A 16,684-nucleotide genomic window follows, 5' to 3' on the forward strand; every position below is an offset into this window, starting at 1 on the left:
AAGGACACTTAGCTGCGTGTTTTGGCACCTAAGATGGCACTTTGGTGTGTGTTTTGATCCCAAGACAGCACTTCAGCACATTTTGGCTCCCAAAAGGACACTTAATCTGTGTTTTGGCTCCTAAGAGAACACTTTGGCATATGTTTTTGTCAAAAACTGGACAATGGAGGGGTTAAGGGGGGTGTCAGTCCCTCACCCCTTGTGCACACCACTGCAAGGCTTTCATATAGATGTAGAACAACGTGTACACTGGTACAGAAAGCCGTGTGTCAAAAAATGTTGGCCAATAGCCGGCATGAGATTAATCCGCCGGCTGTGATTTGGACGAGTTTAAGGGCAAACGTATTCCCAGTATGTGTCTCTGGGTTCTCATCAAGCCTCTGTAAATGTGGACTCACTAAATGCAGTATTTACATGAGGGGCATGAAACAGTGAATTATAATGTTTACGCAAATACACACACTCACACCCAGCCATACATCGTGGTGACAATAGATTTACTTAACAAGGTTGGTTGTCAGGCAATAAAATAACAGTTATTTTACTGCAGTGCTACATAGCTCTTACAAAACAAACACATTGTCACTTCAGTTTATGTGAAGCTAGAGCTGGAGCTTTGTAAATATAGTTTGAAGTTTTAATGTTTTTCTTTAGATGACAAAAGTCTTGAGTTGTGAAAAAAAGGAATTGTCTGTGTTAATTCCAAATATGTGCATAATTTAATCTAATAATTTTCAGTTCAAAGGATTGTATTAGTATTTGTTCTTGTGTTGTATGTCACTATGGACAAAAGCATCTGCTAAATAAAATTGTACAATTGTTGTATTTTATTCATTATACGAAAAGTACTTCACACAATTGCATCTGAGGCTTTCTGCCCACACTCTGTCCACAGTTATGGTTCAAACTCATGTTAGTATTATGTATTTGGTTATTTGTGTCACACCTATGAGTAGCAGAGGCAGATACGGGGGTGGTGGCGGGGGTTAGGAGGTTTCTGACGATGCGCTCATTAGTACTCACCTGAGTTCAAGGCTGGCTGTTCACAGGGAGGCACAGTCATCCTCACACGCAAACTAATTTACTTACAGACACGTTTCGGTCACATAGCTCAGGGCTTGGACATTTTGTCTCTGCACTGACAGCTTTATGGGCTGTCATGGTGATGAGTGGCTCGGCCGGCGGACTGTTAACACCGCTGCTAGCATCTGGGCAGGTAACAACATGCCACGCTGTCCCACACAATGTCCCCGTACTGAAGGCTCATTATTTCTAAGCTGCCATATGACAGCTGTAAAGGCTACAGACTGTGGATCACATACTAAACTACACTTCCAAGAATCACTCTGCCGTTAATTATTTAGATTTGCAATCAGCAATCTAATTTTACACGGACAGCTCCCTAAAGACCGTAATAATTATTCATACATCAAGCGCTGAACTTTGCCACTTTATTAATAACTGCTTTAGGTTAAGCCTGTTTATTCTTAACTGTGATTTCTATAGGGCTGATGGATGTTTTGAGTGGTTGAGCCCTGGCTCTGACTTCCACGTCCAACACCCACATTATTTAGGCTGAAGCATTATGTCTGCCTGTGCTCCCTGAAAATGAGAAGAGGACCACTTTAAATATTGCATGAAGCAGCCTTTATAATCAGCAGGCGAGAGGGGCCACCTATCCTCACTGCTGCTCGGTGCGTCTGCGTGGATTTCTGGTGGTTCAGGAGACAAGTCAACCTTTAGCTCTCCTCTCTTACATAACTGTCTGTCTGTCAGAAACACACATGGGGCTGTCGGCTTGCTGGAAAGGTGCTGCAAAGCACACCGATTCCCCCCCTGCGTCTCGCTGTACCAAGGTTTCATCAGCCGAGTGGAGCCATTTCCAAATGTCTGTGATTCCTATAATGTTTGCAGGGCTTTGTAAATCAACGCCACCGGATGAATAAAGCTCCTCTGTGATATGAAACTGACAGAATTCACACTCACGATTGCAAATGTTATTGCAAATGAGTCTAAATTGAGTTGAGAAATAGCTCACAAGCTGCACGGGGCCCAGCGAGTACCCCTTGTCGCATCAATAATTACAGCAAAGAAGAGAAGCCCATGTAAGCATCACAAACACATCTGAAAACACAGTAATCCAATCACAGCCATCCACAGAGGCAATAATGTTGGCAGAGATCAATCATGTCCCCAAACCCTCCCTCTTTCTCTGTCTTTTGCTGTGTGGTTGGAGAGCTCAGGGTAAACTGGAGAGCCTTAGTGTCCAATAAGACAGCAAAGCTGGGCTGATATGAGGCTTACCGCAGGTCTCATCTAGTCTGAAACCGACCTGTGTGAGTGTCTGTCTGCCTCCCCTCTCCTTGGTCCGTCTACATCAGAAAAGCAGACATTTATAAAGGTCTCTTATGAAATCAAAAAGTAGGAAAACAGCTCCAGTCACAACAGGCCAGTGAAGATAAACACATAACAGCAGCAGAATGTGAACGACAAACACAGGAGAGGCTTTTCTTAATCTACATATCACTGTCCCATCAAGCTTCACTGTCTGTCAGCCCTGCGTAAACTTCTATTGATCAATTTTACTGTATGTGTATCAAGAGAGAGATAAAGAGGGAGAGAAGCTGACAGGGAGGTGCAAGGTCTGACTCCCAGATTACCCATAAATCTCAGCAGAGACAGCCTAGCGCTGGCTTGAAGGGTTTGTAGCCTCTTTGTCACCTCTGTCCCCGACTTTGCCCGTCACCTCCTGTAACCTCACTGGAAATCTAACGGTAAATGTCTCTGACATATCACAAGATTATGTTTATCTACGACTTACTGGCAACAGAAAATCTTTTGAAGGAAACCAAATGTTGTTTTGGTTTCTTGTTAACAAAGTTAAGAAGGAAAAGTTTTTACATTAAAGAACCATAAGAGAAAAATCTTCATCACAAGAGTAACACTTTTTTTCTGTGGTACTTACTACTACAAATCACTGCAGATGCTGATGTGTCAACATTTTGGCAACTGGTCTTGGTAAAACTCCTTGAACCCATGGCCTGCTTATGCTCAGTTTATTATCATTTACTGCCATCAATAATTGCATTTTATATTTGAGTGGGACCAAAGAAAACTCAAGTGTAGCCTCAGAAAGAAAGTAATTTGAGGTATCTAAAACTGTTAAATTGATTAAAAAAAAAAAAAAGTGACATGTTTAGAGATTTAGGGCTGATGGCTCAGGGGCTTGTTATGACCAATTATATGTTGAAATAATCCTCAAGTGTTTGGTGTCAATGGGACTATTTCACTGCTCCTGACCACATCAGACTTCCCCAATTTTAAACATTTGTCACATTTATGATTCCTGATAGGACTTCCTCCAGAGGAAAAACCCACTGTAACCACAGATTGGAAAGCGTCATCAACATCAACATGTCTTTGGAATCATTGCCACAAACATTAAGCGTGTGGTGTAGCGGTCTTCTGGAATCTTTTGGCATGTCTGATCAGAGGATTGTCATGTTAAAAACTGGTCAGAACTGTTTTTATGTGTGGGTCCCCCACAATTTTGAAATCAGTTAAGATCTGAAAGTTGTCTTGTAGAGGTTCATGATTTATAGACGGATGTCAAAATAGGCAATACCATAGACTGTAAAAAAAAAAGGACGTCATCTTGCTCGGCTCAAAGTGAGGTTGCCACAAAAACTGCTCCCCCTGGTGGCTGGCTGCAGTATAAGTAAAAAAAAAAAAAAAAATCTGTCTCTCCAGTCATTCCAGATGGACTGTGGTCAAACTTAAAAAAAATTGATACACCTCGTAGAAATGTTACACATCTGATTGTTGTGGTTGTTTGAAGATAAAATTTGGTTGCCTTGTTTTTAAGTCCTTTTTTTTCTAAAAAAGTTTCCTTTCATTAGTTATAAGAGGTTAAGAACAAGGTTTTACGACGTGACGTTTAACGTCACGATGATTGACAGCTGCTGTTCTTGTGTATTTTTTGCAGGGATTGTAAAATATATCAGGAGGTAGAGTCAATAAGAAAAAATAATTGTTATTTTTGTCACCCAGCTCCATTCAGATTCTCCCAGAATCCCTCACAGTCTGTACTGCGCAGACTCTGGTTGCACAAATGCTACCGATGGCTGCGCCTGTGACGGGGGTATTTTGGCTTCAAAACCGTACAAAGGTAAAAAGTGGAGCCACGCTGTCCACTCTATATACTGACAATGGTCAATACAAACTAAGATGTTTTTGTTCTGTTCCTTTTAGCTGCCTGACACCTCACCAAAGTTGATCATTTTGGGAGCTGTTTGGGGCTGGAAGGGATGAGTACGGTTGGCCTAAAGCAGGCTCCTGACAACTAATAAAAACACGAGTAAACCAAAACAAGAACTGGTTTGAAATATGACTACTCTGACCTAATTCCTTCAACTTCTCTGTAAGCAGTACATTTAAAATTATGAAGACCAGAAAATGTATCTCTTCACATAATTGCGTTTATGCCTTGCTTCTGCAGCAGCACACTTTGTGTCTTTTATCACCTTTGTCCTCTGGCATATCTTCTTTTCACTGACTGGCTAAATGACCTCCAAGTGATTTTTAACTGAACTACTTTTTGGCCTTGAGATGGACCGAATTGTTTCTATTCTTATACTTAGAAAAATTACCTGTATGTATATTTTGAGGAAGTTTTCAGGTGAAAAAGCAAAAACTGATCAAATGTTAAGAAAGCTTTCCTGTCTTCCCTGCTCTCCTCATTTCCTCCTCTTTTACCTGCAGCCCCAGAACATGGCCTGTCCTGTAAAGAAGAACCAGAAGAACAACCCCTACCGGCCACCAGAGACACTGAGCAAAACGTAAATGATGACAGGCCAGCAAGCCAAACATCTATCAGCCTGAGCTTTGAAGGGAAGTGATGTGGGTGGAGAATGCAAGGGAAGCAAGGGAAGAGAAAAACAGAAAGGGAGAACCATGATGGAAATAAGGTCAGCAGCCAGCCTCAGACACTGAAAAGTTCAATCAAGCACAAAGCTCAAACTAGTTAACACATAAGGGAAACATTTTGAGTTTCAAGTTGGAGGGCATGGTTTTACTTTTATTAGCATTGATGGCTATCAAACTCCGGAAGTTTGGAAAAATTTCCATAAAAAGGCAGCTGAGGATCACAAAGACTGTAAAAAGGCCATAAATGGGATATCGTGCTAAAATTTAAATGGAGTGCAAATAGCAGTGTCACTTTAAAAGCATCAAACTTGGAGCCTGACACAAAGATTGAAAGAGGGTTTGATAATCATAAAGTGAACCCTTATATAAAGGAATCCTAGTTTCACCTTCTAATTGAGTAAACATGTAGACAGCCATACCCCCGGCCGCCTGTCTTGTTTTCTAGACAAATGGATCAAAGCGTCAGGTTAACACCTGGGTAATTTGACAAGACAGCCACAGGTGCACCAGTAAACAGCTGTCCTGCAGGCACAGCCAAATGACAAAGGCTACTGCAACGACCCACCTCTTAAAGACCCACATAAACAAGAAATGACCAAACAGGCTACAGGTGTCTCGCTTGACCACCTACAAGTCTTCCTTTATGTTCCCTTGTCTTCTTTCAACCGTCTCCTCTCCTTCCTCTTTCATTTCCTCTTGTCTTCATTAAATGAACCTTTAAAGGTGCTTCTGAAAGGATACATATGAAATAAGAGTGGGTGAGAGAAAGAGAAAGTCTATCTAAAGGTGTGAGACAATATGTATGCAAATGTTCTCTCCAAGAGGCTCAGCAGCAGAGTAGAGCCCCTGTCTGTCCGCCACGGGGAGGTATGGTGAGGATTTATCATCCAATATCACCTAATCACAAATGATAATGATAAACACATAAGCTTTTCTGTAACATGGTTATACAGCATTTCCAACACGTCTACAAAAACAGGGCGGTAAATGAAGGGAGATTATTTCAGAGTTAAAGATGCTATGAGGAGGATCTGTTTTAATTGCACTCCCTCGCCACCTTCTGGCCCTAAGTCTCCGCACACTGTCGTAAATTACTTTCAGTGAGGCATGTGTTTGTTTTGGAATTAAATGGAGATTGGTTTGAAACAAATTTTCTTTGTTCAAGACAACTTTTTACTGGATACAACGCACCGGGGTAAGGTATTTATCAGTACAGTTACATAGTGATAAGGTTTGAAACGTGACATCAAGCAGACGTTGTAGTAGCCGGCTACATGTAGCAAGATCATGAGCCCAGTGCTCCGATGTATCTGTAGGCTAATGTGACAACAAATAAACACGGTCAGTTTGTAAGTAGTTTGGAAGCAGTCTATATCCAGCACAGCTGGCAGTCCGGTGCTCTAAGACAGGTCTGTAATGTGTAACGTTAGTGAATCCTGGTTCGCTATGTCCAGCCAGTCATCTACCAAGCAGAGCTAACATAACCTCACTCATCATTTTATTGATAGACTCTCAGGTTTGAACAGACGACTGCAGAATAACTGCTGACTGTGGGTTGGAATGAACTTTATCACAAACAGCTAAACCTCTGTGTTAGCCTTTAGCGTGGACTGTATCACTCCCCTGTTTAGCTTTCATATGCGCCTCTGTCCTTTTTCTGTCTGATGGTTAGGTTCCTGTGTCCACCATCGCTACAAAATTAGTCACAGTTTTCAGCAGATAAAAACACAGATCTCTGTGTTTTATCTCTACTCTCTGCTTAACTTCATCAGCTGATGTGATGTTGTTATAGAGACCTAGATGTGCCGTAAATTTATCCGGTCCTGGTTGGCCTGATCTGGAAGCTAAGAAGTAGCAATTCAAAATAACCTGTAAACAGCAATATTGGCGCTAATGATCTTGTTTTTAAAGTGTGGACTATGCTCAGGCATATACCTGGAAGGGAGAATTTTTCAAGATCACTTCCCAACTCATCACAGCCCCTTTAAAAACAATTAATGCTCGCAGGAGTTGGACACAGGGAGATGAATAAAATCTGAGTCCTTGCTTTGGAAACCTGGCCCACTCTTACACAAAGAGTTTTTACTGTCTAGTGTCTAGTTTTACTGTCGCCCACTGACACAGAAAGGGTTCTTTTAAAGTGCAATGTGTTGGAGCCAGGAGGAGAGAGTTAATAAGGAACTACAGTGTATCACTGTTACTAAACTGGTGTTGTTTCATAACACAGTCTTCCAGAGCACTTATCAATTAGACAACTTAAAAGAGCCATTCATCATTCTCACAGAACAAGCTCCTACAGGGAGCAGTGCTGACAGAGACGCTGATAAAATGTAATCAAAACTATGATCAGCTCTTTAACAGAGACCAATGTTGACAGAAATGCAAGGATCACATCTCTGACTTGCTGTGCTGCAGGGATCAGTCTGCGTGTCTGTCAAACATTTACATGGCTGCTGAAGCAAATCGGTGTAAAGAAAGTGGAGGGGAACAGAAAAACTTCAACCTAAGTCCATCCTGATGGGCCTATGGGAGACGTAAATGAGCATGTCCCTGCTTGACTTGGAAGCCATGTGTTGGTGGTCTTCATTTTATCCAGTTTCCCCACAACATTATTTCCTGGAAAATTCTCACCACAGCTTCCTGTATTCATTTTTCCAATAGCCTTTGCTTTGTTGGCAACCACAGAGTTAGGATCTTAATGCAAAGATACACTGGGGAAAGCAAGAACCATCCCTTACACAAAATATCTGTGCATGAAACTTCCCCAGCCCCTGCCTCCAGAGGTGACCATGATGGCGCTGTGTGAGGCCACAACCCCCCACCCCTCAGGCAGATGGCTAATCAATGCAGCCGCTTCCGTGCAAACGAAACTCTATACATGAGCAGAGGATACGGGAGCTCCCTCCATCTCTCTCCTAATGAAGCTCCCAGGTAATCAAATCACTGTACACACAGGCAGATGGCCAATAAAGGAACAACCATCAGATATCTTGGGGGGACTCACAACCAAGTTTCTGAGTATCCTGTGTGTTTTTTTCTCTTCCATTTAGCATTACCAAAACTGAGTGAACATGAGGCCACATACATTTACTACCCTCCATGTTTCATCATCCTCTATTTGCCCTTTGATTTATTGAGTTTAACACAAAAACATACTGGTTTCTACTTTATATGACCTTGTATTTCCCAAAGATTACAATGTTCACATGACACCTTTTATGGTCTTCAGGATCAGTTATGGTGATTACACAGTTTTGTTTTGTTTGTTTTTTTAAGTTATTTTGGGGGCTTTTGTGCCTTTAATTGGATAGTAGAGACTGACTAAAAGATGACTGACTATCCCAGAACCACAGCCACAGCTACACAAAACAGTGGTGAAGTATAACTTCATCAACTGTTGCATGAGTTTTGGTAATGGTTGAACAGAAAAAAAATTTGAAGGTCCCAATGAGCACAGTGACCTACATCATTCATAAACAGAAGAAGTTCAGAACCACCAGGACTCTTCCTAGAGCTGGCCTCCTGTCTAAACTGAGTGATCGGAAGAGAAGGGCCTTAGTCAGGGAGGTGACTAAGAACCTGATAATGACTCTGACTGAACTAGGGATGGGTACCTTTCACATGTGAAATGATACAGTACCGATGCCCGGTACCTGGCAATCAATACCGGTACTCAACGATACCAATTTTCTGTACTTTTGTGAGTTAATGTGGTAAAAAATATCAATTTTTTTAATAGTAAAATATATATTTTTTTTCAATTTAACATATTTATTCTCCAATATATAAACTTGTAGTGCTGTGTTCATGTCAGCATGAAAAATCACCTACTCTTCCACTCCCTCAAAGTCACAAGGATGCATTTAGGTACCTAGACATGGTACCTTACCCTTACCCCTTACCGGTACTTTTGTCAGAATTCGGTCGGTACCTATAAAAGTACCTGATTCGGTACCCATCCCTAGTCAGAACTACAAAGGTCCTCTGTTGAGAGAGGAGAACCTTCCAGAAGGACAGCCATCTCTGCAGCAATCCTCCAATTAGGCCTGTGTGGTAGAGTAGTCAGACTCCTTAGTAAAAGCCACAGGCAGCCCACCTGGAGTTTGCCAAAAGGCACTCGAAGGACTCTCAGACCATGAGACAAAGATTGAACTCTTTAGGGTGAACACCAGGTGTCACATTTGGAAGAAACCAGTCACCGCTCATCACCTGGCCAATACCATCCCAACAGTGAAGCGCAATGGTGCAGGCATCATGCTGTGGGGGTGTTTTTCAGCAGCAGGAACTGGTAGATGAGTCAGGATTGAGGCATAGATGAATGCTGCATGTACAGAGACATCCTGGATAAAAACCTGCTCCAGAGCGCTTTTGGCCCCAGACAAGGGCAAATGTCTGCCAAGATACAGCCAAGATATCAAAGGAGTGGCTTCAGGACAATTATGTGAATGTCCTTGAGTGGCCCAGCCAGAGCCCAAACTTGAATCCTATCAAACATCTCTGGAGAGATCTGACAGTGGCTGTGCACTGATGCTCCCCATCCAACCTGAATGGGCAAAACTGCCTGTCTGTTTTGGAATGAAGCTGTAACATAACAAAATATGGAAAAGAAAAGTTTAGCACTGTGAGTACTGTCTGGATGCACTGTATGTCAGTGTTTTGTACCGTCCATGGTCACATCACATCGCTCAGGAACCACTAGGATACAACTTTTGAACTTCCACTTCTAAATCTTAATCAGAAAAGAATGTAGGCAGCTGTGCTGATGAAAGTCTTCAGTTTTCAGGAAAGACAAAATGTCTCCAAGTTGAGCAGGGGTGAGTTGAGGTAACTCTGTTACACATTAAATTGTCCACAGCTCAAATTCACACCTTTTCTTGAAGCTTCGCCATAGCAACAGCTTCAGGTATCAAAGCCCCTGAAGAAATTTATCATGAACCATCCATCCATGCATACGTATCTATGTGATTTCACCTATTAAGAGTCAGGAGGGCCTTCCCAGGGTGGGGTGCACCCTGGGTAGGTTGCCCTTTAAGGTTCGACAAAGAAGTGCCTTTAAAGATGGACACAACCTGTACTTTTGTTAAATTACTGAAAGATTTCCATTCTATTCTTGAAAAGTTTGAAGCAATCAATGAGAAGCTAATTTACTGTGGGGAAAACTTCAGGAAGCCGTAGGTGCTTAAACTTTACTGCTCTGTACACTAGAAACATGGTGATCTGCACACTGAGGCACTACCCATCATCATCATCAACAGCAGGAAAGGTGTGAGATCAGCATCATGTTAAAGTCTTTTTAAAAGGAAAACTCAATAAAGATTCTGAGAAGTGTAAGTGCTAAATGTGATAAGGGTTAGTAATTGATATCTATTCCCAGGACTCTGGTTTGCTTAATGTTGGGATGAAACTCTCATCTAAACTAATCCCTTTCATGGCAATAAAACCCTCCTTATAATAGGATTCACAACGGTCTAATTACCTTTCAATCAATATGTTAACAATGACTGATTCAGAAACACTTGGCATCATGGATGGACAACTGCTGGCAGCCGTACAAACACCGGGCTCAGGGGGGGGAAACAGGCTGCTGTGTGTCCTCCAGCCAGATTTAATAAAGAGAGGTTATTATAAAGGAATATTTTCCCTGCTCTCCCAATCTAGGATCTGGCAGTAAGACCTGTCTCATTCTCCTCGCTCTGCAGAGCAAGTAATACCCACTAATCCCAGACGCAGAGAGAGGCTGTGGGGATAAGCGGGGAGGAAAGGGAGAGAAAGGGAGAGGGCTAATGTCATTATTTACAATTTTTATTCTAAATCTTTTATTCACGCTCTCACCCTAAGAGCCAAAATTGTTGCCCCAAGCTGTAAGAGGAAGACTGTATTTGTATGTATCTATGTCAACGTGCGTTCATGAGTTGGTGTAGTTAACAGAGCATGACCAGTGTGGAGGGCTAGTCACAGGCCAAAGAGTCACAATCCCCAACAGTGTTCATTTAGAAGGGTTCATGCTGGCAGTGTGGACACACACACACACACACACACAAATGCACCCAGGCCTATCCTATCCAGTGTGATGTAATGAGATATCTGCTGTTTCCCATTTGCGCCTCTTCATCCTCCACAGAGCAAAAACAAACAGACGGGAGAAGAGCAAAAAAAGACAAAGGGATGAGATAAGGAGTAACAGAAGTAAAACAGGATAGGAAAGGGTAAGGAAAGTGGAGAAAGGAAACAAGAGGACAAGTCTCAAAATCAAGACAATGATTCTGTCTTCTCCCTCTCTCTGTTTAACACATAAATACAGCTCCATCTCTGTTGATCCTATTGTAATGGAGGAGGTCTCACTGCGCTGCCTGAGGAAATTGCCATTTTGGTCCCTCTGCCCCTCTTCTTTATGTACACACACACACACACACACACACACACACACACACACACACACACACACACACACACACACACACACACACACACACACACACACACACACACACACACACAAACAGACCAACATAGAGATGGCCTCAGTGACACTGATTAATTATTGATGACTTGATCCCCTCTCATTAATAATAGCTGCAGCACTGATTACTCTGTGAATACAACTGAGTGTGTGAGTGTGTGTATGTGTGTTGACATGTCCGTGTGTGTACATATGGAAGTGTGCCTACTCTCAATATGTGCGCCAAGTATTTGTTCTGCCTGTCACTGGCACATTACACAGTGAGTCACTCAGAAAGGATTTCTGACACCGAGGTAAATGTAATAATACTGAATAACAAAAGTGTGAAAATGTTAACATTAACATATGGTGATAATTCCATTGTTACTGTATATGTGATTTTTTTTTTAGTGTGTGTGTGTGTTAAAAGAAAGAGAAAAGGTTATACGTGGGATATGTAGATAAAGTCAAGAGTCAAGCATAAAGTTCGCATGAAAAAGAATTAAACGTGGACATGCAAAACATACACACACACACACACACACACACACACACACACACACACACACATGCGTAATGGACATACAAAGAAACAGCCACCCAGGCAAGCATTCGTACAGCTAACTCGGGCAGGCGTGTGAGATGCAGCTGGATTAAGCTAGATTAGTGGTAGACAAAGCATAAAATGTTTACACACACACACACACACACACACACACACACACACACACACACACACACACACACACACACACACACACACACACACACACACACACACACACTGAAGCCATCCAGACATCAGCACAAGCAGACATCAGTATCCACTGGGTTATAATGGAGATCTTTGCCCCTCTCCACTAAGAATAGAAATACTGAAGCAACAGTCAGGACCGAGGAGAGAAAGGGAAGCTGGAGGAAGAGACAGAGGAGTGTGATATGATGAGCTGTGTGTCCTCTGGTTACGATGACGCTGCAGATTACAGGAGCACATGTGGTCATGGGAAAGAGTCCAAAATTAGATACTTTTTAAATTTCAGCAGGTTTTTAAGTGAGTTTGTGTTTACTGTTTATCATCTGATGTACCAGTAAATATATTACAGAATAATTACTCTTTTGTGTCTGAGGATAATGTGTAAAACTAAAACCTTGATTGTTCTCTCTTCATATGACAGGGCAGTGTACGGGCTGTGCTTCCACCCTACATAAATATGTATCTGCTCTGTGTTGGGGTATTCTGGATGATGGCGTTTTTGCACTTCTTCTGTGGCAAAAGAACCTACAAAATTTCCATTTCCTTGATGAATTACATAGAAGTGTATTGAGACAAGTATAGAGGGGAATGAAAAAACGAACCAGGGAGAAGGAGAAAAAAGTAATCAGTGTTTCTTTGGATTAGAAAGCAGTTGTGAACTAACGTGTGATTGAGAAACTGCCACAAATATGTAACCGCTTGCTTGCTTAAAAATATACATCTCATAAACCAAGCTGCTTTTCCTCTTCTGGCCACCTAACTAACATTTTTCTTACACTTAACCCTCCGCCTGGCTGTTGCTACCTGCACTGTCTCATTGCAGCTACTTAAAATCATCTTATTAGCAATGTGCTAAAACCTGCTCGAGATTCTTGGGACACTCTGTCTGCCACTGTGTTAATTGGCTGATTATTAATATTTAATGTCTTTAAATACTGCATATCACCTTCTCCTTCGTTGACTCTGACCTCATGCTTGCTTAATATGTCAAGCAGAAAATATAGATGCAAATGAAGGGAGACTTTTTCCATGGTTTGAGAGGGGACAAGAGAGCACGGTCAGATGAAGACATGAGTTAAATCGATGGGAGTGTGAAAATAATATGGAATTGAGGAACTTTTTATTAATATTTTTTTTTCTTTTGGGGGGGTGGGGCATTTGTTTTAAGAAGACTAAAGAAAGACAGAAATAGGAAATGTTGGGAGTAGAGTGGGAGGATGGCAACCAAGTAAAGGTTTATAGCCCCAATTCCAACTAGTTAACACGTCACAGAGCCTCAGTTTGGGGGGTGTGCTTAGCTAGCCAGGGCAGCGAATTTATTTGTCTATGGATATTTAGACAATTCCATAAAAAGTAACTAATTAAAAGAGGAGTTTTATGTTTTGAATGCAAGCCACCTCTGGGCTACAAGTCAACACAGACATTTTCCCAACACAGTCTATCCCAGCTGTCATTGGGCGAGAGGCGGGGTACAACCTGGACTGGTTGCCAGTCAATCACAGGGCTGACATGGAGACAGACAACCATTCACGCACACACTCACACCTAGGGGCAATTTAGAGTGCTCAATTAACCTGATGAGCATGTTTTTGGACTGTGGGAGGAAGCCGGAGTATCCGGAGAGAACCCACGCATGCACAGAGAGAACATGCAAACTCCACACAGAAAGGCCCACCGGCCAAGCTGGCTCCATTGACCAACGATTTCACTCAGCTAAATTCAAACCCGCCGAATCAGGGAAGAGAGGCTTTCATACTTGTCAGCGTTCCTTTGATTCTTAAGTTAACTTATTCTGTTCGTCTATTGTTTCTCAGCAGCAGCGCACATATGCTTTGCCACACCGTGGCTTGATGTGGATTGTTCTGTGGTGAGTGTGTCAATCAGAACTGTCATCCAATCATCAGCTGCTGACTTTTTTTAAGGTCCTGCCTCTGAAAACAAATCCGTAAAGGTGTTACCTAGATGGACTAGTGAAATATTTTTGTGGCGGATATTTGAAACTGTCCTTCTGGCATGTCAGGTTGGGCTTCTGGTAGGGCAACAGCAAAAAAAAAACAGATAATCTGATATTTAGGGGCTACTTACTAGGTATGGGAAGTAAGCTCCTGACTGTCTGACTGCACTGCCTGCGATTGGTACGATGCATTTGAGACCCTAAAATCAACTAGCGAAACTTGAATTTAAAGGTTGACATTCCAGCTTTAACATTGATGGATATTGACAAGACAAACCCAGAAAGCGTCAGAGTGCCATGCGAACTGTCTGCACACCAGCTGTAAAAATTGCAGCTATACACGTCACTTGCTAAGAAATAAATGAAGTTTCAAACACTCACAAGCACACACACACACACACACACACACACACACACACACACACACACACACACACACACGCACACACACACACACGCACACACGCACACACGCACACACGCACACACACACACACACACACACGCACACACGCACACACGCACACACGCACACACACACACACACACACACACACACACACACACACCTGGCAGCCCTGGGGCTACCTCAAGGAAGGAACGGGTGGTGAAGCTGGGAGAAGGAAGGGAAAATGCAAAGATAGGCTGGATAGGATGATATAAAAAGACAAGAGGGAGAATAGGGTAGAGATTGAGTAGACTGAATTCAACACTTCATTTGTTAGATACTTTCACAGGGTGCTACCATTAAGTGGTAAAAATGTGTAGCTCTAAATCAGGCATCATTCAGGCTGTCAGAGACACTTTGTATGCACTTATCTTTTCTTTGTGGTCCAAAGTGAAGCTGGTATTTTTTTTGACACTTTTGCAGTTTGGAGCAAGACATCAGCACTGGGTGATTAAATATGATGCCTGTTTTGAGATTTATCAGCTGTATTCGCTGGTTTTCCTCTTGAAAAAAGGCAAAATAGGCCCAATGGCCACTTCAGATCAGATTGGCCATGTGACAAGCAGAATGGCTTAACTTCACTTCAGCATCCATGTTGCATATCTTAAGAATGAGCACAGCAAATTATACTACATTTGCTTTAAATTAGTTACATCTATGTTACAGGCATGAAAATTATAGTTTTTGGCACATAAGTTATGTTTTCTTAGATTAAAAGCTTAAAGTTGGAGCATAAAGGAGGAGGATCTGTTTTAATCGAGCTGCCTGACTTTAGCCCGTGCACTTTCACTCTCCGTTTATCTTTCTTCTGCTCTTCTGTCCTTTTTCTGTCTGACAATAAGGCGCCTGTGTCCACCATCACAACAAAATTGATTAAGGAAATTATTTTTAGCAGAGAAAAACACAGATGTATCCCCACTACTAAACTTTGCCAGCCAGCACAGCGACTGTTCCTCTGGACAATAATTTTTAACAGTACAGGGGGTGTTAGAGGACTGTGTCAGACCAAAAAGACTTAACATAAGTCAAAAAGTCTCAAAAGTTAGAGCAATGCTCCCTGTGTCTCGTTGTGCTGACTCTGATGAAATCGTGTTAATGTGCAAACAGATGCTTCACGATGACGTAGACAGGCTATGTGTGTGTGATACCTGCTAAAGTCTGGTTCATGTTGGAGTAGTGTGACTGCTGATCGTACTCTCCAGCAGGCCCTTAGAAACTCCTCAAACCCCCTTTAATCTATTCTCCTTTGTAGAGACTACTTGCTTCCACACAGAGCTGTTGTTATAAGCCTTAGCCCCAACAATTTTTTTATAAACTGAGTCACCTAAACAGGTGTTTGTGAGTTGCTGTTGAAAATATTGGATATAAAAAAGTTGTTATAAATATCACCATCAGGTAAGGGAGGTTAATCATGAAATTGAATCAAATTACAGAAAAGATTCCCATATGTAATTTACCTTTCCGCTCTCTACCTGTCTGAAGAGACAGGGTTGACAACAGCAACTCACACAACCGCCACACGTCCAGTCTTAAGCAGCTTTAAGAGCTCCAGAAAGCGCAGGGGCCGAGGTTTACGTCTTCTTAAATATCAGGCACTTCTTAAGACCCCTGAATAAAAAAGTACACTACATGAGCTGCAAGTCATCTGAGAACACCAGCAAATTTCTGACCGAGCTGACAACTGCCCCGTTAAATTGTGTGTAACAATTCCAGAAGAATGCTTTTTCTTTTTCATTTTATCCATTTAACCATCCTTTCAAATGTCCTAGAACTAGAGCAGTGTTTTTACATTATTGAACAAGGTGGTAGTTTTTTACCATCATTAAATCGTAAGATATCTAAATGATTTGTGTCACCGCGGTGGTTTTGGAAAAGAATGTGGACCCAGATATTTTACTGGGTGACAGGTGCGCAGATAGGACAATTCTTTTTGAGATCTATTTAAGAAATGATGGTGTATGCTGTCTGACTAAAACTGAACAGACAGGTTTTTCACAGGCAGCTTTTCTTTTAAAGGACCCTTCATGTAGCATATATCTTCCTGTGTAGCCCTTTCTTTGTGGGCCTAACATTAGATAAGAGTGGAAGGATATCAGCTGACTGAAATATAAATCCAATGATAAAGAGTGTTTCCTCATTTTGAAGTGATATTATCTTCATTTT

At 41.9% G+C, this 16,684-nt stretch overlaps 1 protein-coding gene and 1 pseudogene across 1 annotated transcript in view; one reads left to right on the plus strand and one right to left on the minus strand.

Moving 5' to 3' along the window:
• LOC141793292 (A disintegrin and metalloproteinase with thrombospondin motifs 2-like) overlaps positions 1-16,684 on the minus strand; it is a 138,112-nt gene that overhangs the window by 37,405 nt on the left and 84,023 nt on the right. The window lies entirely within an intron of this gene.
• LOC141793814 (uncharacterized) overlaps positions 8,341-16,684 on the plus strand; it is a 9,530-nt pseudogene continuing 1,186 nt past the window's right edge.

The sequence above is a fragment of the Halichoeres trimaculatus genome, unplaced genomic scaffold (genome assembly GCF_033239565.1).
Source record: "Halichoeres trimaculatus isolate MK-OKI-2021-1 unplaced genomic scaffold, fHalTri1.1 fHalTri1_scaffold_7, whole genome shotgun sequence".
In the NCBI taxonomy this organism is placed as follows: Eukaryota; Metazoa; Chordata; class Actinopteri; order Labriformes; family Labridae; genus Halichoeres; species Halichoeres trimaculatus.